Consider the following 21,590-nt stretch of genomic DNA (forward strand, 5'->3'; position numbering starts at 1 on the left):
AAGACCTCTTCAAAAATTAATACTGTAACTTTCCTTCATAAAAGGAACATTTGGCAAGTCCACAGGTAAACATTATTCTCTGACGTATAAGCCAACATCAGGTCCAGAGCCCACCACAGGCCAAATCTCAAAATGCGACATAGAATCTGTCCAAATTTTCTGTTGTATTGAATATTTTTGAAATATTTGGACCATCAACCAGGGCTTAAAATTTTTGTCACAAGGGATGTGTTTTAACAGGATTTGATATACATACTGTTAAAGTGTTTGCAGTGTTTGTTCAGTCCTCCCAGGTATTCATGGTGCACTGAAAGGGAAATTCCGTCTTCCTGATGCTTGTATCTGAAGAGTTCTGATGCAATCTGGATCCCTTTCCTTTTCAAGGGAAGTTTACAAAAAGCTTGCCCCAGAGCTTCAAGTCACAGAACAGTCTGGGTCAGGAATTACCTTCACATAAAATCACTTTTCAAAGCAAGGAGTAATGCAAGGGTAATGTTCATTTATCTGGGAACTCTGGTTATAAGAAACATTCGGACAGGGCTTCACTTCTGGTATTGCCAGTGACATCCCAACACCGGTCTGCACATGCCCGAGGCCCTGAACACTGGCTTGGAAGCCAGCAGGTCACGTCCGTAGTGTGTCAGAGGAGCTGTGTGTGGTAGATCCCATCTGCTGGCAGCTCGGCTGTTCCGCTACAGGATGGCGGTACTGCAGCGAGGTGTGGTGCGTCTGATGGAGATAGTGGGGTTGCTGAAAGTAAACCGGCCTTGCGGGCTGGGAGGCTGACTGCAGCACACTCAGCTGCGCTGGCTGGGACCCTGCCTGTCCTCTCTGTTGGCCTCTTTCACATCGTTATAATGTGCAATCAATAGCTGTTCAATGCATTGCACTAAAAAAAAAAAAAAATCCCAGGAGTAATCAGTAAAACGATGCAGTCTTGTGGGCCACGTTAGAGAAAGACGAAGTATAATCCTTGAAGAAGCCCACATGCAGCAGCTACTAAAGAAGGTGCATAATTTAAAAAGGCATAATCTTGCAAAGATACTTCCAGGAAATCTGCATACTTGGTCTTGTAGAGTTTCGTTTTTTCCAGGCAAATCATTGGCCAGCCATCATGAAGATCTGTTTCGTGTACTGCTTCGGAGAGATAATACTCAATGAAATGGGCAGCTGCTGGAAGGCAGAGGTTCCACTGAAAGGTTTCTTTCTTTCTTTCTTTTTTTTTTTTTTTTATTTATGATAGTCACAGAGAGAGAGAGAGAGAGAGAGAGGCAGAGACACAGGCAGAGGGAGAAGCAGGCTCCATGCACCGGGAGCCCGACGTGGGATTCGATCCGGGGTCTCCAGGATCGCGCCCTGGGCCAAAGGCAGGGGCTAAACCGCTGCGCCACCCAGGGATCCTCCACCGAAAGGTTTCTAATAACAGTTCCATATGTAGCAAATTTTGCTTTGTTAATTCTAGATTCATATTAATTATACAACCTAGGCTGTTGAGCTGTTCCACCTTAGGCAGGATATCTTCTTTCCCTTCAAATTTCCTTCCTAAAAGCAGACAGGAAGGTGCAACTAAATGCAGCTGCTGGATAGAGAGGTCATACGGATCCATAAATAAGTCCAGCAAATAGCAAGATGTCGAGCAGAACGGCAGAGGGTGAAGCGATTGCTCACAATGGCAATCTGGTCAGCAAACTAGCTTCTGAGACTTAGTTGAGGGGACTGGCCTTTGTAGGAAGGCAACTTCAGCTCCTTGCATCGAAGCGGTTGATGAACGTTGATGAACGTCCCCGCCACTACTTTCCCTCCAGCTCCAGGGGACCGCGCGGCGAGCCTGCCAGACGCAGCAAGCTCAGTCCGGAACCGCGGCCCCCCAGCCCCGGCGTGCAGGACCGGCCGCCAGCCCTCCCTGGAAGCGCCAGCCTCAGCTGGGGCCCGCAGCGCCGGCCCAACCGCCCATTGTTCTGGCATCTTTTGATCTTCAGGGTTCTCCCTTCTTCCTTTTGCATTTTGGAGAAACGGAGTCATTTGTTAAAGTTTCCCAGAAGCTAGCTAAATGTTGATAATTGCACTTTTAGAACATAATTTGTCATTTTCTTCTGTCCTCTTGAGTTTTCTGAGACCTGATCCTATACTCCCCCCCCCCCCCAAGATATCTTCATAAATGACAATGTGTTTTTTCATTAGGAGGCTCATGATGTCTGGTCACCCCTTGGTGTCTGATACTGAGCCCCTGATGCTCAATGCCTACATGCCTTAATTCATTGTGGAGTGCAAAATGCTGACATTCTAAATCTATTCTGTTATCTATTAGCTGGGTAGCTGCTTCTATACAGAGAAGTTTCCCCTCACTTGCTAGGGGTTACATAGTGGTTCTGCCTATATGGAAAAAGCAGTTAACTACCTTTTAAAAAGAGTTTGTTCTCTATCATGCTCCAGAGGTGATATTTTTCTTGGATTTACTGATGACTTACGTATTTGAGTATTTCTATTACCACTGTCTTTTTTTGTTGTTGTGTCAATTCTCTCATCTCTGGCCTTTGGGAGTTTCATCAAGTGCTTAGAAATATAATCCTGTTACTTTTTGGTAGTTTGATAGCTTCCCTGTTTTTTTGACATGACAAGATTCAACAAGTGTACTTGGTTTTACAGGTGGAAGTGGCAGGGAAACAGGAAATCAGGTTCAGGAAATGAGATCAATTAATCATACAAAAACCCTGTATTTACCCCAGATGTATTTGGCTATGGGTTGCTGATATGCATACTTTCTTCATATCATTATCACATCAATTAGACAAAGCAAACACCAGCTCAATGCTTTACACTTGTAAACACTTTCTGTAGAGTCTTTGGTACCCGCATTGATTTTCCCAAACAACTGTTTACCTAAAAGGTCCTCAGTTCCAGGGATCCCTGGGTGGCGCAGCGGTTTGGCGCCTGCCTTTGGCCCAGGGCGCGATCCTGGAGACTCGGGATCGAATCCCACATCGGGCTCCCGGTGCATGGAGCCTGCTTCTCCCTCCGCCTGTGTCTCTGCCTCTCTCTCTCTCTCTCTGTGACTATCATAAATAAATAAAAAATAAAAAAAATAAAATAAAGGTCCTCAGTTCCAGCTGAAGGTTAACGGAAAACTTCTGACTTCAGGCAGTCACAACCCCAACTTCATCTGGTGTATTCACGATGGGGGCATACGATGGGAGGTACACAGCTATGAAGTCAGTGGTTTCAGGCAATGTTAATGTTACAGTCTTCATAGATAATAAAATTTGCTTGCAGCCCTACATAAGTCTCCTGTTAATGCTGCCCTTTCCTATGAATAGTACTTCTGCTAGTAAGAAACATCTAGAAACATCCCTAAGCAACACATCAGCTTCACCTGGAAACTTGTTAGAAGTGCAAATTCTCAGGCCCTCCTGCAGATCTTCTGAATAAGAAACTCTGGGGTGGAGCCCTGCAATCTGTGTTTTAACAAGCCCTGCAGGGGATCCTGATGCAAGCTCTGGTTTGAGAACGCTGATCTAAGAGACCTGGGTGATAAATCACTTGCTGCATGCCTTGTGCTCCTAAATGAAGATTCTGTAAGACGCCTGGCATAAGTGTACTCTAGAAGCAGAATCCAGGGAGAGTTTATGTACTGCACTGTCATTGTGATAAGCTACATTCACATTGTGTGGGTCTATGGTTTTTTTCCTGAGATTGACTCGGACCACAGTCACTCCTGCCTACCCACCCTATAATTCACCTTAAAGTCAACTGGAATCACTATAGGAAAGTACAAACCAACCCTATATCATTTAGCAGTTTTTTGTCCCCTTTGCATGGCTTACCCATGGAGGTAGAAGACTTCTCCTATGCAGTGTGACCTGGTTCCCCACACCCCTCCCCCAGGCACTGCAGCCAGTCACATCCCCAATAACTCTCTGCCATTTGTTCCAGCATGTGTCCAAGCCTGTGGTTTCAAGTAGTAAGGCATAGAGACTTCTAAGCTTGGGGGGAAAATGGGCTCACTCAACTGCCAGAGAGGCCAGTGCAGCAGGAAACCAACAGGGGGCACCTGTCTTTGCTTTTCAAGCCCTCTTCAATAAGCCAGGTCCTTGAGTACCAGCTGTGCATTTTCCCCAACCACTTCTTCTACTGGGTTCCCTCAAGTGGGAAGCAGATACAACAGGGAGACAACTCCAAGGTTGTCATAAAGTGTGCACTTTTCTTCCTATCTCCTGTAACTTCCAAGCACTTATCTTGAAGTTATTTATTGACCCATTTATCTTACCAATTCGAGAATAGTAGGAATTTGGGAAAAGGCAGAGACTCAGGCAACTGGGAACTTGTGACATGGACACAGCTCAGGCACTTCCTCCTATAAAGTAATGTTACCCTCTATATTCCAACCCTCCACCCTGCCCTTGCTCTTTGTCCTTTCCTTGATAATCTGCCTTTTCCTAGTCTCCTCTTTCTTAGCACCTCCAAAGGAATGAAGAATTGGGATTCAAACAAATTCAATTCAAATCTTGAGGTGCTTACTTGTTAGATCTCCCTTCAACTTCTTAGAAAGCTTGAGAAGTGCTATCTTCCTTATTGCCAGATTTTGTTCCCATATTGGTGTACTTGACTAAAGGTCACTGGGGGAACTGCTAGCTCCTTAAGGGAGAAGGGAATTAATGTTGGTTCATTGCTTCCACCTGTCAACCTGAACGCTGATCCCAAACTGCTAAGTTTCTTACTGAACCTCCAATTCAATACAGCTTAGAGACTTAGGCATTTTAGGTAGCCCTTTGCTTCTTTTTCCATGCAAATCTCTAAACCAAGACAGACATCACCTCCCTAAGAATGACCTTCTCTATCTCAGAAAAAGGAAATAAAGAGTTCTGGCCTTTGGTTCCTTTGAACAAGATTTTGTGAAGGAATACTTTTTGGGAAGAAATCTAATTTTCAATATTAGATGCTAAGATTTTTTATAAGTGTCTTGCTTCCAAAATTGGTTTTATAAGGTCCTTATAAGGACCTTGCTTTTATAAGGTCTTGCTTCCAAAAATCTGGTGAGCCCCAAGTCTCCATAACGCCCTTTCACCCCATCCTGTACCACTGTTGATAATGACCCCTCCTTTTTTAAAGTAAGAATATTACATGGAGGCAGTAAGCACAGAACGGTATAAATGGGACGTGTTTATGGATAGGTAACCTAGATGTTACCCATCTACACCCTTCACTGTCCAGGTGCCCCTTTGCAAAAAGCTAGGGATTACTAAGTCAAAAGGAAGAATCACTGCAAGCAGAGCAAGAGCACACCAGTAGCGGGAGAAGATTTGGGTGGAAGGTGACCAGAGAAGTGATTCACTTTAGTGCATAGAACATTAGAGATGTTTGAAAGGCAAGTTTTCACACTAGTGTTAGCTCTCCAGTCAAGACAATTCAGCATAGAGATAAGTTCTTAATCATGGTATATTGCCAATACGCAGATGAAAATTGTGTTTTGTTTTTGGTCACAAATTTTTACCATTTTCCAGGCTCTTTGATAGATATTCTCTTGGTCACTGACTACTCTTTGGGGAATAAGAGAAACCTCAAAATACCTCACTCATAAAGAGCAAAGCCCATCAAACAAACAAAAAGGATATTTTCCAACTCAAGAAAGCAGCTGGGCATTGTGAGCATTGATTGAAGTGACTAAAGAAAAGGGGGATGTGGGTTCTGTACTCAATCTCCCCCCACCCATACACAAAAAGCCTTGTCAGCTAGAGTCTCTGTAGAGCCAGTGTATTTCACCTCATACACCATAACAAAGCCCTTTGTAAGGCTGCAGCCCTTTCCTATGCAGTCGCTGAGGAGTCTTTCCATTTCTGGATTCAAGCTTTGTGCTCCCTCTCCCTGCCAGGTTTGACCTGCTCAAAAAACTATTTTCTTGACATCTCCACCCATCATGCCTAACGGACTCAAGACTAGCAGGTTCTGGCCCATCCTTCCTCTTATACCACCTTCCTGCTTATTAGCTGAGTCAGTTCAGCTGAAAGTGTGGCAGCACAGAGCTTGTTAATAATGTGATGCTGAGTGAATTCTGAGTTCATCATCCCTCTTCTCCTCCCTTCAGTGTTGATATCCATAAAATTGAATTGTACTTCATAGTTTAATATTAAAATTCTCATAAAGGCAGAAGGACTGATTTCTACTTGTTATAAACTATTTCATGTAAACACCTAAAAACAAATCTTATCAAATACTTTGGAACACAAAGGAGAACCAAACATACATTTAAAAACATAACGAAATTATGCTTTTATTTCTGAAATGTAGCATTGATAGAGGAATATTTTAATCCACAATAGTAAAGCAAACACCTGTGTAACTACCACCAGGGACCAATAAAGGGAACATTGCCCGATTATGAGATGCTTGGCCACTTCTATCCTTTCTTGCTTCTTGTGACAATGATTTGTTGTTTCCTTTATAGTTTTGTCCCATATATACCTCTTCTTTAAATGGCCTAGTAGAGTTTGGCTCTTTTTGAACTTTATTTAAATGGGTCATATTATATGAATTTTTTTGCCTTCCTCCTTTCCTCCTGTTTTGTTTTTTTTTTTTGGGGGGGGGGCCAATATTCATCCATTGCTCCAGTTTGGTCATTCTCATTGCTGCATAATATTTCATCATATTAATGTATCTCAATGTACCTATTTTTATTGTTGATGTGCATTTGGTTTGCATGTGGGTTTTGTCTATCATAAAAATGTTGCCATGAATATTCTTTTATATGTATCCTGATGCATATGTCAACAAATTTCTTTAGGATCCAAGAGTAAAAAGTGGCTGGCTCAGGGTATAGCTCTTTCTACATTATTAGATAAATCTGGATTCCAATAGTTGTAAACATACAAAGTGGTTATTCCAGTTTTCATTCACACCTGGACAATATGAGAATTTCCACCATAACATGTTCAACAACATTTAGAATTATAAGACTTCCCACATTTTTAAGATTTTTTATTTTTATTTTTATTTTTTAAGACTTTCCACTTTTTGCTACTCTGGTGCGTCTACAATGGTAACTTATTGAGATTTTGGTCTATGAACCATTCTTCCCTAATTATTGACTATTTGGATGTCCTCTTTTGTGCTGTGTTTATCCAAATTTTTTGGTTCTTAAAGAAGTTCTCTTGACTCCTATTTTTTAAAAATAAATTTTTATTTTTAGAGCAGTTTTAGGCCCATAGCAACATTGAGCAGGAGGTATCGCTATTTCCCATATGCCCTCTACCCTCACACATGCATAGTCTCCTCCATTATAAACACTCCCCTCACAGTGGTACATTTGTTATAGTTGATGAACCTACACGGACATCAGCATTACCTCAAATGCATAGTTTACATTACGGTTTACTTTCGTATATTCCTTGGATTTGGATAAATTTATAATGACATGTAGCCATTTTAGTTTTAATTATTTGTAGGAAGCTTTGTGTAGTAGCAGTATTGTAGCCAATGAGGTTTATCCGAGGCGCGATTATTGCTAATTATTTGTAGGAGTTCTTTACATATTCTGAATTTGAGTTTTATGGCTGGCTTGCCTTTTCACTTTATGATGTCTTTTGTTAAACAGAAATTTTTAAATTTAATGTGAATTTATTAAGCTTTTCTCTAAAGTCATTGTTCTTTGTTTAAAAAATATTTTCCTGCTCACACGTCCAGACAATATTCTACATTATTTGCTGAAAGCTTAGATTTGCCTCCCACATGAGATATGGGTTTCAAAGTTATTTTTCCTATATGAATACTCAGTTGTCTTAGTACCATTTATTGCAAAAAAAAATCCTTCCCCAGTATTATGCAATGCACTTTCATTTTAAAGAGTGTCTTCATATTTAAGACTCTATTTCTAGGCTATTTTTTTTCTCAATGGCTCATTTGTCTAGTCCTATATCAATATCACTTTCTCCATTACTATAGTTTTATAAAAAGAATTGGTATCTGGTGGAACAAATCCTCTAATCATATGCTTCTGCTTAAGCCTGTTTGGATCTTCCTGGCTTTTACAATTTCGTGTATTTTACAAGGTCATTTATAAAATGTTTACTCTATGTTGAAATGATCATATCATTTTTCTCCTTTAATCTGTTAATGTGATGAGTTAATTTGTTTTCAAATATTAAAACACACTTGTATTCCTGGAATAAACTCACTCATAAATTCCTGGAATAAACTTGGTCATGGTATAATATCATTTTCATTTATTCATTAATTTTTGTTGCCTGTATTTTTTAAGGTGTTTATTTATTTATTTGACAGAGAGAGAGAGAGTGAACACAGGAGGGGGAGTGGCAGGCAAAGGGAGAGGGAGAATCAGGCTCCCTGCTGAGCAAGGAGCCTGATGCAGGGCTTGATTCCAGGACCTGGAGATTATGATCAGAGTTGAAGGCAGACCCTTAACCCACTGAGCCAGCCAGGAGCCCCACCTGTATTTTTTTTTTTTTTTTTAGATTTTTGTATTTATGTTCAAGAATGAGGTTGCCTTATACTTTTTCTGTCTTACATAGTTCTTTTTAAAAAAAGATTATATTCATTTATTTCAGAGAGAGAGAAAGCAAGCAAGCATGGGCAGGGGGAGGGGCACAGGGAGAAGGAGAAGGAGAAGCCGGCTCCCCACTGAGCAGGGAGCCCAACACTGGGCTTAATCCTGAACTCCAGGATCATGACCCAGCTGAAGGCAGATGCTTAGCCAGCTGAGCCATGCAGGTGCTCCTTTTTCTTATATAGTTCTTGCCAAGTTTTGATGTCAAGGTTACTCTTGCCTCATAAGATGATTTGGGCATTTTCTTCTTTTATCTATACTCTGGAATAGTTAGGGCTAGATTATAGTTATATCTTTCATAATGCTGGACATTTCTGAATCTGGAATTTTTTTGTGGGGAAAGAGGCAGGGTTTGTGGTTGTTGTTTTGTTTTCTTTTTTACCATTGAGTCAATTTCTTTAGTGGTCATGGAACTATTCAAGTTTTCTATTTATTGTTGGGAAGGTAATTTATTTTTTTCTAGCAATTTGTCCATTTAATCCAGGTGATAAGAACCTGGGCAACATACCCAGGTGATGGCTGAATCATTCTTGCCCTGAGGATAAAGCCCACTTATATCATGGTTTAGTAAGAAGTTTTGGAAGCAAATGCCTTCACAGACATGAGGATATTTGGTTGGGAGTTTATAGATTCTAGGCTGAAAACCATCAAATCATCTTCTATTTACTGGTCTTACCACCTGCAATCTGGCTACCATGTTCACACTAGCTTCAATGTTCTAATTATTCATGGCTTTTCTTAATTCTGTGATTTTACTTTTTAAAAAAAAACTGTAGCTGGATATTTTTCCTCTTTCTTCTGCCCATATTATTTCAGCTCAACATTATTGGATCTGTTCAAATGCCAGCTATTCTTGAGAATGTCTCCCCCTGGGAACCCTCTGATCTTCCATATCTATCATGTACCTATTTCACTCTGTCTTATATGCAGTAGGTTGCTTGGATACTGGTTTCTTTCTCCCTAAACTATAGTTTACTTGCAGATGTCTTTTTATTCATATAGTAACTACTACATGGTCTAGCCCTGTGATCAGCTTTAGTAGCAGTCAATAAATACTGGTTGAATAAATGAAGTTAGTCATGAAGAGATTTTCAAATTCTTTTTATTTTAATGGAAATGGAAATTACAATATAAAATATATTCTTAGTGTTATATGTTGATATATGATTTTTTACCTTGTGATGGACTAGAATGGCATCTTCTATTTCTAATTTGCACTTCATTGAACATTATTGAGGCTCAACATATTTTTATGAGGTTTCAGTTATTGTTTCTTCTGTGAATTTGTATTCATATCCTTTGCCAATTATGGAGGGTTTTTTCCTGTGGATTTACATATTCTCTGTCTATATTACAGATATCACTACCTTCCTGATTATGTATATCACTGGCATTTTCTCCCATTGGTAGCTTGTCTTTTGATTCTATGATATCTTTTGTTAAATAAAAGATCTGAATTTGCATGTGTTCAATCTGCCAGTGATTTCCTCTCCACACTTGGTTTTAATATAAACCTCTATGAGAAGAGAGCTCTTGAGGAAGGAGGCCTCCTTTCTGAGAGATAGCTATTTTATGTCTAATAAGATACCCTTAAGTAGGAAAGCAATGAATCTTCCCATGCATTTTAATTTGGGGGCCCATATTCTCATATGTATGCTGTGGATATATAATAGCAAATCAAAATTAATGCTTATGTTTATGTACACTTTCTTCATCATTGGGTGACATTAGCATTCATCATTTGGTTTTGTGATTCACTGAATTTTTTAGATGGTTCAATAATTTCTGTGTGGATCATAAGAAACTCTTCAGAGGTAACTCTTTCAGTGTGCATATTCTGTCAAATTCCTTCTGACCCTTCAACTTCTAATCCAGCCAACTTCTAATCTAGAACAGCTATTGATGCTGTCAGTGTTTAGCACTATGTGTTTAGCTACAAAAGTGCAATATTAGACACTGGCTAGCTAGTACTGCTGCCTTGAGTAACTCCAAAGAGGAAAATAGGATTTGATTAAGTGCACATGCGTTTCTTAAGTTCCTCCTGCTGTCCTTAGTGTTTGGATGCAATGCCCTGCAGATTTATGTGGCTGCTATTTTTATTTACTTTGCATTACTTTGATTAACATCTTGAATGGAGAGCTAAACGTTCCCTCTTCACCTGACCAGGAATGGCCCTTTAACTGCAGTAGGGAAAAACAAACAAACAAACAAACAAACAAACAAAAACAAAAACAAAAACAAAAATATTTTGCGTGAAGATTGGTGACAACTGGCACTTAAAGATCAGAAAAAGAGTTGTTTATACCGGATGCTTTAAGATGCTGTCTGCTCAAAGCTCTGAAAGACTTTAAGATAGGAAGTAATACTTAACCACAATACCACTGAGTTTTCGTAGAATTATTACATTTGATAATAAAAACCCACCTGTTTAATCTCAAAAAAAAAAAAAAAGTAACATCTTAATGCACGTATTGCGATTTGTGAATGCGCGGGCATGACCGCGTGAGGGGCTGTAACGAGTTTGTCTGGAATTTACTGGTTTGGATACCAGGGGAGTGAGAGGACCAGAGCGATTTCAAGCCACATTTGCAGGACAATCAAAGAACAGCGCTGAGCGCACGGAGGGAGCACTGCAGTCAGTAGGCACTAAAGAGGTTTTGTGTAATGACTTCCCTGTGAATTATTAATAAGTTAATCAATATTTACAAGAGAATAATGCCTCTTTTTAAGACCTGAAGTCCAGGATTTATGACCATATTCATGTAGGTTGGGTTCCTACACTGACTTAAGCTTTAATATGGACTGCTGTCTTTAATTTTTAATGCCAGAAATTATTCCCAGGACCTGTCAGCCTAATACCATGAAGATTTTTAAAAATCTTGCTTTCAATTGTACTTTTATATCACTCCTGAAATATGAATTTGTATGAAGAAACAACCACCTTGATTGGTTCCTATTAGTTGTTTTCCTTTGTATTTGTTTAGACTGATATAAATTCTGGGCCTTAAACTCATAATGGTTGCCCTAAGATTCTTCTCCAGTAATGAGGTTTAGAGATAATAGACTTAGATTGTACCTGATTGTGTACCTGAGGGTTTTTTTTTAAGCAGCAATCCAGAAGAATAATTCTGATCATAAAACCAACAATAATATTTTCATATTTTGAATCTAACTTAATAATAGCAAATGCTTATGCAGTGCTTACTATGTTCTAAGACTTTACATGTAATAATTCATTTATTATACAACAACTATATATTTAACAGATGGTGAAATGGAGGCTCCAAGAGGTTATAGGGAAATAACAGAATCGGGTTTAATATCAAGATGTCCAGCTCCAGAACCAGGTTCTTAACCACTAAATTATGCTGTTTAATTGTCATATATTTAGAAAAATTAAGATCAAGGTAAGAGGAAGCTCACAAGCTGCTGGCCAATACATTGGAGCAGATCTTTCCAAAATTTAATCAAAGTAAAATCTGGAATATGCTATGAAATAGAATAGCAAACATTGTAATTATAGAAGATCCTGAAATGGATATTTTCCTAAAGTTCTTAATATATATTAATTCATTTAATCTTCCTAACAACCTTATAAAAAGAGTACTGCTATTTCCCTCCCCACTTCACTAATGGATAAAATGAGGCCCAAAGAAGCAAAATAATTAACCTAAGGACACATGCCTTGAAGTCTTTTAAATAGTATCTTCCTATTTCCAGCTAAAGACCATTTATTCTCTATATGCATTCAAGTTTTTTTCATATGTATCATCTTATTTAATTCTCAAAATATTACTGTACCAAACTGTTCAGTTAGTCAGTGTTCAATTTCCTTTAGCAGTTAAAATATGTTACCCATTTTAGGCCATTAGGAAATAATTAAGAGTTCTTCAGCACTCAAAGTAGAACTCCAAATCATTTTGCTAAAATGAAGTCACAGAAATAAATTGTTAGCAAGAATCACAATCCAGGGTTTCAGGGCCTTGAAGGAGATACATGGAGTCCCCAGTTGGTCAGTACAGACTCAGGAAGTAAATAGAAATGCTTGAAACCCAACTTGGAAGAAGGCTGGGGTTTCATATCCATTCTGCTCAACCCTGGCCTTTTTTCATGTGCTATGCATTTCAAGGTAATTGTTTAGGAAATATAGGTGAACTAGGTCATTTGAAGTGGTGAGGAATGAGTGGAAATGAAGAATAACTGTTTGTTGATACAATGTAGAGTCATGGCACAGGTCACCTCTACCTCCCAGGCTAGAAAAGCATACAGTCTGAGATGGAGTTTACCTTGGGCAAGGTTCTTACAAACTGCTGAGTACATTGTTGAGTGTACAGTTTGCCCAACCATACACAGTGGCTCAGCTCATATGAAACACACTTAGAAGAATTTCTTATTGTATAAATCTAATATTACACAAATTTATCAAAGATTTTCAAAATTTTGAACACCTTTGTTCCTCTAGATGTTTTCTTGTCAGTTTTATTGCAATGTTTTTTTAAATAACAGCTTTATTAAAATATAATTCACATACCTTACACTTAATCCATTTAAAGTATACAACTCAGTGGTCTTTGATACATTCAGGATTGTGAAACTATCCTCACAATTAATTTTAGAACATTTCACATGCCCAAAAGAAACTCCATTCTCAGTAGCAGTCACTCCCCATTTCCTTCCAATCATCCCAGCCCTTGGTGACCACCAATATACTTTTTATCTGTATGAATTTGCCTATTTTGGGAATTTCATATTAATAGAATCATATGTGATCTTTTGTATCTGGCTTCTTTCACTTTGCCTGTTTTAAGATTCATCCATGTTGTAGTGTGTATTAATACTTTATTCCTCTTTATTGCCAAATAATATTCCATTGCATGGATATACCACATTTTGTTTACCTATTCATTAGTTGATGGGCAATTGGGTTGTGTCCACTTTTTGGCTATTATAAACAACAATGCTTTGAATACTTGTGTACATGTTTTTGTGCGGAATTATTTTTTACATTTCTCTTAGGTATATATCTATATATTAAACCATTAAAGAAACTGCCAGACTTTTTTTTTTAAAGATTTTATTTATTTATTCATGAGACACACACACACACAGAGAGGCAGAGACACAGGCAGAGGGAGAAGCAGGCCCCATGCTGGGAGCCTGACGTGGGACTCAATCTCAGGTCTCCAGGATCAGGGCCTGGGCTGAAGGCGGCGCCAAACCGCTGAGCCACCCAGGCTGCCCTGCCAGACTGCTTTTTGCATTTCCATCAGCAGTGTATGAAAATTCTAATTTTTCCACATCATCATAAAGATTTATCCATCTTTCTGGTTCCATCCATATTAGTAAGTATGACATGATATCTCATTATGATTTTTATGTCATTTCCCTAATGATTAAACATATTGAGCTTTTCATGTGCATATTGACCATTTGCATATCTTCTTTGGAGAAATGTCTGTTCAAATACTTTGCTCATTTAAAAAACTGAGTTATTTTGGAGCACCTGAGTGGCTCAGTCAGTTGGTGTCAGACTCTTGATTTTGGCTCAGGTCATGATCTCAGGATCATGGGAGTAAGCCCATATGTTGGGCTCCATGCTCAGTGTGGAGTGTGCTTGGGGTTCTCTCTCTCCCTCTACCTCTGCTTCTCCCCCCACTTGTGCTTTCTCTAAATTAATTAATTAATTAAATAATAATATATTTTTTAAAAATTGAGTTGTCCTGTTACTACTGAGGCATAGAAGTTCTTTACATATTCTAGACACAAGTCTCTTATCAGATAGGTGATTTACACAAATTTTCTCCCATTCTGTGGATTGTCTTTTCACTTTCTGATGGTGTCTATTGAAGCACCAAGTTTTAATTTTTATGAAGACCAATTATTCTATTTTTTCTTTTGTTCCTTGTGCTTTTCATGGCATATATAATCCCAGGTCATGAAGATTCACATCTGTGTTTTCTTCTGAGTTTTGTGTTTGTAGCTCTTACACTTAGATCTTTGATGACTGCAGTGTAAATGATGGCCTCTTCCACGTGATAGATTTTTTTTCAGTGCACATCCTGTGTAGCCCTGTGTGGCAGCTCTGACTTAGGAGACTCTAGTGTTAAGTCATATCTGTAATTACTTGTGGTATGCCTTTTAATGTGCAAGGAACTATACTTGTCTATAGGCATTAGGGCAAGGTTTAGGGGATGCGCAGTTAGGGCAATTAACCTTAACACCTACTATTTGGAATGCTCTTCTGGGGCACTAAATGTGTAACACACAGTTCTCATCTTCAATGAGCTTAGAATCCAGTGTAAGATGGAAAATTTGACACCTGCAACCACTGTATGAATCAGCCATCTTTGTAGGCTACTGTCATTCTAACAATAAAATCAGGGTCACTTGCCCAACAATCAGCACCAGGCCCTTCCCAAGCTACCCCAAAGAGGCTCATTATTTAAGCTCAAGCATTACTTCCCAGTTCCTCTGTCCAGCACCCCAAATCCCTGACCTATGGAGAAGTCCCGGAGCCACTTCTGTTCATAGCACAGACACAGGTGTGGAGTCAGTTTCAGTGTACGGTGGTATCCCAAACAAATCTTGGAGCAGACCACCCATGTTATGGAGTCATAGGTGTATTCCTGAAAGTGTAAGGTCCAGCTGGGCTGTGTGGATCTTGGTCCCAACTAAAGGTTTGTTCCTTCAGGTGTGTAAATCATGGAACAATTACATTGTTATTATCTGGGTGTTTGATACAAAAGAAGAGTCACAGACCACTGACTCCAAATCTCTTGTGGTGGGACTCAGGAACTTGTACCTTAATAAGCTCCCAAGGTATCACCCACTTTCAATGAGGTCTGAGGACCACTTACTTAACCCATGCTTCCAAGTGCTGTTTGGGCAGTAGTTTTTCCCCAATGGCACATTAGACTCTGGGGAATGATTTTGTACTTCCCTCAAAAATATAGCCACTCCAAGTTTTTTTTCTTTAAACTCATTAAGCCAACATATAAGTACATCATTAGTTCCAGATGTAGTGTTCAGTAATGTTATCAGTTGCGTATTAACACCCAGTGCTCATCACATCATGTGCCCTCCTTAATACCCACCACCCAATTACCCCATCCCTTCACCCACCTTCCTTCCAACAACCTTCAGTTTATTTTCCATAGTTATGAGTCTCTCATAACCCTCATAGGGAGGGTTTTCTCCCTCTCTGATGACTTCCCATTCAGTTTTCCCTCCCTTCTGCTATGATCCTTTACGCTGTTTCTTATATTGCCTCTCCAAATTTTCTTAAGAACCTACCTAACATATTCTTTGTAATCATAAGAAATGTTTATTGCTGGTTAGAAACAGTGTACTGTTGCTCAAATGAAGCATCCTTTGTGCAAGGCAACTGAGTGGTCTTATGAGCTCCCCCCCTCTCATGTTTCCCTGAGCATTAAATCTAGTCACAAGCTATAAATTTCTCTAGCCCAACAGCTTCTGTCTTCATGGGTGGTGGGGGAATCCAGCCAAAAGGCCTAGAGTCCTTTTTTGAAACCTACTGCTTGGGTCACTGTGATGAGAAGTTTATGATCTTTGAAAGATAAGCCCAGGTTGAACAAAGGGGCTTATAGAAAAAGCTGAGTCCCCAGGAGTGGAAGAGAGCCAAGGTCAGCTATATGTCTCCCTATCTTCATAGATATTAACTACACTGTGCATTTAATCTGCTCTTCTGAAGAATATATAGCCTCCAGTCATGCCATCCATCCAAACTTTGCTCTGAAGAGTTAGTGTTTTATGTAGTTGTGAAGGGGAATAGCAGGGTCCTAAGCCAACTATTGTTTTTGTGAAGTGTCTAAGGAGCCCCACCTGAGGGACTGGTATTTTTTTAATTGCTTCAGTGGAGTAACTTTTGGTTCCAAGCTATTCTTTCTTAGTTTGGCTTTTATGGCTTTTCTAAGGGGTTGAATTTTAACTTTGTTTTTAAGTTCTAACTATAGAGAAATATCATTTCTGACATTAGAATCATCCCTAGAAGAGTGTAGATCCTGGAGTTATTTAAGCCATGCAGCCTGCCTGGGACAATGGCACTTGAAACGGGGTTGTATTATTGGTATATTTCATGAAACCTTGAGCCTTTGGTTAGAAACAAAAGTCTGAAATTGAATTGTAATGATCAGAAAAAAAGAGCAAAGTACACTACCATGTGAGGCTCACAGGGACTTTGTTCTCTACCCAAAAGAGAGGCCAGTCTACAATGGTAATAACTTAATTGCAATGGCAACACCACTTTTTAATTTTGATCATAACCATTAAGAGGCCAGATACATGCAATTTTATTTGGTAGTAAAGTCCTGGGTTTCTGTTTTCAACTCAGTTTGGGTGTTGGATCTTGATTCTGTTTCATGGCTGTAATGTATCTGTGGACAAGCCAGGATTAAATCCTGCCAGATGTGAATATTACTAAATAAAAAAAAAAAAAAAGTACCTCCTTGGGCACCTGCTTAGTTTGTTAGTCCTTGATTTAAGTTTCCTTTATTAGCCTGGAACACCTCTGTCCTTGGCCACCCAGCCTAGGTCACCAGTACAGCCTGCCAAATCACCAAAGCCAAAATGGCACTGTATCTAGTCTAAGTCCTGCCTTAAAGCCCCATCTACACATCAAGACCTTACCGGCTTTTTCCCATTCACTTCCATGGTAGGCCGCTGCTACTCTGAATAAATAAGTTAATGAGAGAAGCCCATCAATTTTGAACCTGGAGATGTCCTGGTCCTTCTTCCCCAGTGTTGTATTGTATTGGCTTATATGGCTATGCCCAACCCAGGAAAGGTGAGTGAGTGGAATGAAGCAGCCAAAGAACTTGGCTTTTCCCTTGTCTGCTTGGGATATGGATCAAAAGTTTCTAATGTTGAGCTTGATTTTTAATAAAGGGAATTTTTTTTACTAGTTTTTAAGCCACAATAATTTCTTCACTGTGACTTCTCCCCTTTCAGATGACCAAATACCCTGACAATAGGGAACAGTTCCTACATTCCCATTACTTATATTGGGTTAACTCAGTGCCTAGTGCGAAGTAGCTACTCAAAGTGCTGATTTAAAAATGAATGCAGGTTCTCTGGCATTTGAAAGTCTTAAGAAAAGCCCAGGTATGCTTGTGAGAGGACCCTAATCTAAGAGGAGTTCTACAGCAAATATGTAAACCATGCATGATCTTGATTGAAAGGAAACTATTATATGCCTAAGGTTCCAGTGCTTGAGACACTGAGAAATTCAGCTAAAGGGGGCTTAGTGATAATCTAGTCTATTCTATTGCTCTTTTTCTTTCATAAAATGACAAGAATACTCTTCCTTTACAACTCTACAATTAAAACTCAGATATTAGATTTTTCTATAACTAGTTAATGGTAGGGTGCCATTAGGGTATTGGTATTAGGGGTCTGGCCTGATACTGAATACATTGCCCATCACATCTCATCCACTTGCCTATGGCAGATAGCTATGGTGGGTTTACAGAACTGTTCAGCTTATCTACTTAACACTTGCCTTCAGAAGTTTGCCAGCCTGGACTCTGGGAACAGTCCTCTTCAGATTTTATTTCCAATTCTTAGTGTGCGTACTCATGTGCTTTTACAGTCAGTTGGTTCCTGAACAGATATAGCTTTCAGGGGCCCAAATGGCTGGTTTACTTCACCATATAGTCTTTGCTCTTTCAGAAGTAGTCATTTCCTTCTGGCCACTCTCCAGCTGTGGCTCCATCTATCTCTCTTGTCTCCATCTGACACAGGTTCCAAAAACCCTAAAAGACTCTTTTGCAATCCCAAAGACTATGTTAGTGAAGGAGTTCACTCAGTCTTTCATTTCATTTGGATTAAATTATCATTGCTTTTGGCAGAAAGCATTCAACCATGTTTTTGGCCTTGGCTCCCAAGAGCCAATGTTACCCTTAAAGCTAGAGCTTTGAATGGAACCTCTATAGAGAGCTTCAATCTACTTTCACCACTTTTTAATTGTAAATTTATGAATTATGCATCTATGAAAATGATAGACACCATGTATGAGATGTATGATTTTCCTCATCTATTTTTTTTTGTAGTATAGAACTGCTAATGACAGAGTCCCAACCCTTACTTTCATTATTGGATTGATTCCTTAGTATTTTTTATCTTGATATCTGAAAGGTATTCTGAATGTCAAGAGTAAGAAGACTATGAGGTAGTTTGTAGAAGGGATCTCTTTGCTAACACAGAGTAGTGTCTACTCTGCCAGGATTCTGTTAGCCTAGACACATTTTCTTTAATCCTTACAATCCTGTCTGAAGTGTAGGCTCATAGAGGCTTAAGTTAAGGCTCATAGAGGTTTAAACTTCCAGAGTCACATTCTTTTCATTGTATCCTTCTGGGAACAGTGTTTTTCTTAGTAGTATATACATATTATATACTAAATATATTAATTACTCAATTACCAAGTAATAGGAAAATATATATATGCACTATAGAGTATAAATAATATGAATATATATCTTTAAATATTATATATAGTATTTAAAGATGAGAATTGCCTCAAAGAAATTTCAAAGGCAGCTCTGTGGTACCCAGGATTCCTCTCCTGTTTATTCTTCAGGCTCACCAGAACTGAAAAAGAAGAGAACCTGCCTTTTAGGTTTCCTCATGACTAGGTAGGGTGGCAGATACACTCAAGGAAATAGCCTGGAGTCACCATAACTATAATAAAAGACCACAAATTGAATAATACAAACTCTCTGAAACAGAACTTTGGAACAGATAGGTCAAGAACCTAAAATAGGGATGATCAATAATGGTGTTAGCAGCATGAAGCAAGAGCTAGAAATCAAAGAACCAAGAAGAAATATGAGAAAAGTATGATAAAGAGCACGTATATAGGATAAACAGTAGTAGATACAGCCAAAGAATGAATTGCTAAGATGAAAGATCAGATGAAAAGGAATATAAAATCATTAAGAAAGGATAAAAGAAACTGTAATATATGTTTGGGAGACCAAAAAGAAAGATGGGGACCATGGCTCATCAGAAAGGTGGCTAGGTTTAGTGTGGCATGATTGTCCACAGAGGCACTATTTGGCTTGCATACAATTTAGGAAAATTGCAACCAAAATTACAAAATAGAGTGTTAACTTCTTATGGGGCGGGGAGGCAGGGAAAAAAAAATCAAAAGATTGCCACTAACACCAATTTTCTTCTTCCTGCTTTATCCTGCAGTCCACTTGGGTTTCTGATATATTTGACCTGGCAAGGACAGAATGTTCAACTATGCATATCCTCCCCATATAAACCAGATAATATTCAACTATATAAAAGTACATTGACATCCCTAAAATCACAATGAAACTTGTATAACTTTTGAACTTGAGAATGTCTACTGTGATCCAACAAATATCTACCATGATCCAGGAGTGTTTGGTGATAGGGCTGAGGAAAATCCTGTGGTTCTCAGTGAGCAACAACTTAGGTCACCCCTTCTTGGGCACTTCTTTCATAAAAGATATGGCTTTCATGAAGATATGACTATCCAGGCCTGCTGGCAATCCTGAACACCTGTTCTATTTATTGTTTAAAATCCTAAATTACCCGACAGATGTCTGGGTTCTTAATGTCCGTGTATTTTATAGACCCTTCATCCTCTGCTTACAGCTGTCGTATTGCATTAGAACAGCCCCTAAACCCCTATTCCTGGTTTGGAGGAAGAAGAGAATAAAGCTTGAGAATAAAAAGCAACTGCAGCCATAAAGAAATTGTTAGCTTCTTCTCAGTGAATGAGTGAATGGCAAACCCATTTACCCCAGGGCACAGATGAGGACACATAAAAATGTAGCCCTCTGTTTACTAATAACTCTTTTCCATGGAATTAGAAGTAAGGAGCTTAAAAAGGGATTGGAGGAAAGTCATCTCCTCCTATCATTCTGATAGCCCTGCAGCTTCTCGATGAGGTAGTATTGACCTTGATGTTCATGGGAATAAGCTTTGGAGCTCAGTGAACTGCCCAAAACCAAATGTAAGATTTGTGTGCATTTTTTTTTTTTTAGGTAAATCCACGTTTTACCAGATTCCCAGAGGTGTTTGTGAAATGCACATTGATTAATTCTAATATTATTTGGAGGTAATGGAAAGAATAATGTCCTAAAAATAGGAGGGGAAAGGGTGCTTTTCTTTCATTTCTTTTTTGCTCTTACTCAGTGGAAGTGCTGCTGCCTCTGCCCACCTATGTTTGTGAATGATGGTGGTAGGGCAACCTGACAAACCTAGATGGCTTGATTTAACTCTAACGACTGGTGAGTTAAATTTTTAAGCATGGAATCTCATTAACTCTAACTGGTTACTGGTGAGGATATTTGAGTGCTTACTCTATACCAGGCATAGTTGTGAACACTACACATGTGAGTCCTTTTTAGTCTCACAATAGATTTAGGGATACATATTATGATCCTCACTCAAGATGATGAAAGACTGGGGTACCTGGGTGGCTCAGTAGGTTAAGTGTCTGACTCTTGATTTCAACCCAGGTCATGATCTCAGGGTTGTGAGATCCAGCCCAGCATGGAGCCCACTTGAGATTATCTCTCTCTCTCCCTCTGCTCCTCACCAACCCCTAAAAAACAAAGTCATGATGGAAGGTGACAGGATTCATTCAGACAAGTGCAGTCTACATGGCCATTATTAAACTCCTGAGTGAATGTGTCCTCTATAATTACAGAGGGCTTAAAGTGCAAAGAAAGGAGGTTATCAGTTTGGGTAGACTCCACTTCCTCTGTTCCAGTGAATTTAAAGGAAAAAAAAAAAAAAAAGCTTTTGAGTTCTTCTTGGATGCCACTAGATGGTGGTGTGCCAAAGGCTATTTCCTATCAGAATGCTAGCCACCAAGGGATATATCTTAAGCTCACTCTATAGTATAAAGCTGTGAAGGAAAGGCATTTTATCTTGACATTTTTACAAAGTTGTTATAGTGCACAGATTCTAAAGCATTGAAGTTTTGAGAACCACAGTAACACAGAAGCCACAAGTGTGTGTTGAAATATTTTACTGCTGA

General features: G+C 39.1%; 2 pseudogenes; one reads left to right on the forward strand and one right to left on the reverse strand.

Annotated features, from left to right (window-relative positions):
• Positions 1–459: 459 nt before the first annotated feature.
• Positions 460–2,003, reverse strand: LOC112933261 (cyclin-J pseudogene; annotated as a pseudogene).
• A 5,435-nt stretch (positions 2,004–7,438) lies between these two features.
• LOC112933287 (U4 spliceosomal RNA) lies at positions 7,439–7,502 on the forward strand (annotated as a pseudogene).
• Positions 7,503–21,590: the final 14,088 nt, after the last annotated feature.

This window comes from Vulpes vulpes, chromosome 11 (assembly GCF_048418805.1).
Source record: "Vulpes vulpes isolate BD-2025 chromosome 11, VulVul3, whole genome shotgun sequence".
In the NCBI taxonomy this organism is placed as follows: Eukaryota; Metazoa; Chordata; class Mammalia; order Carnivora; family Canidae; genus Vulpes; species Vulpes vulpes.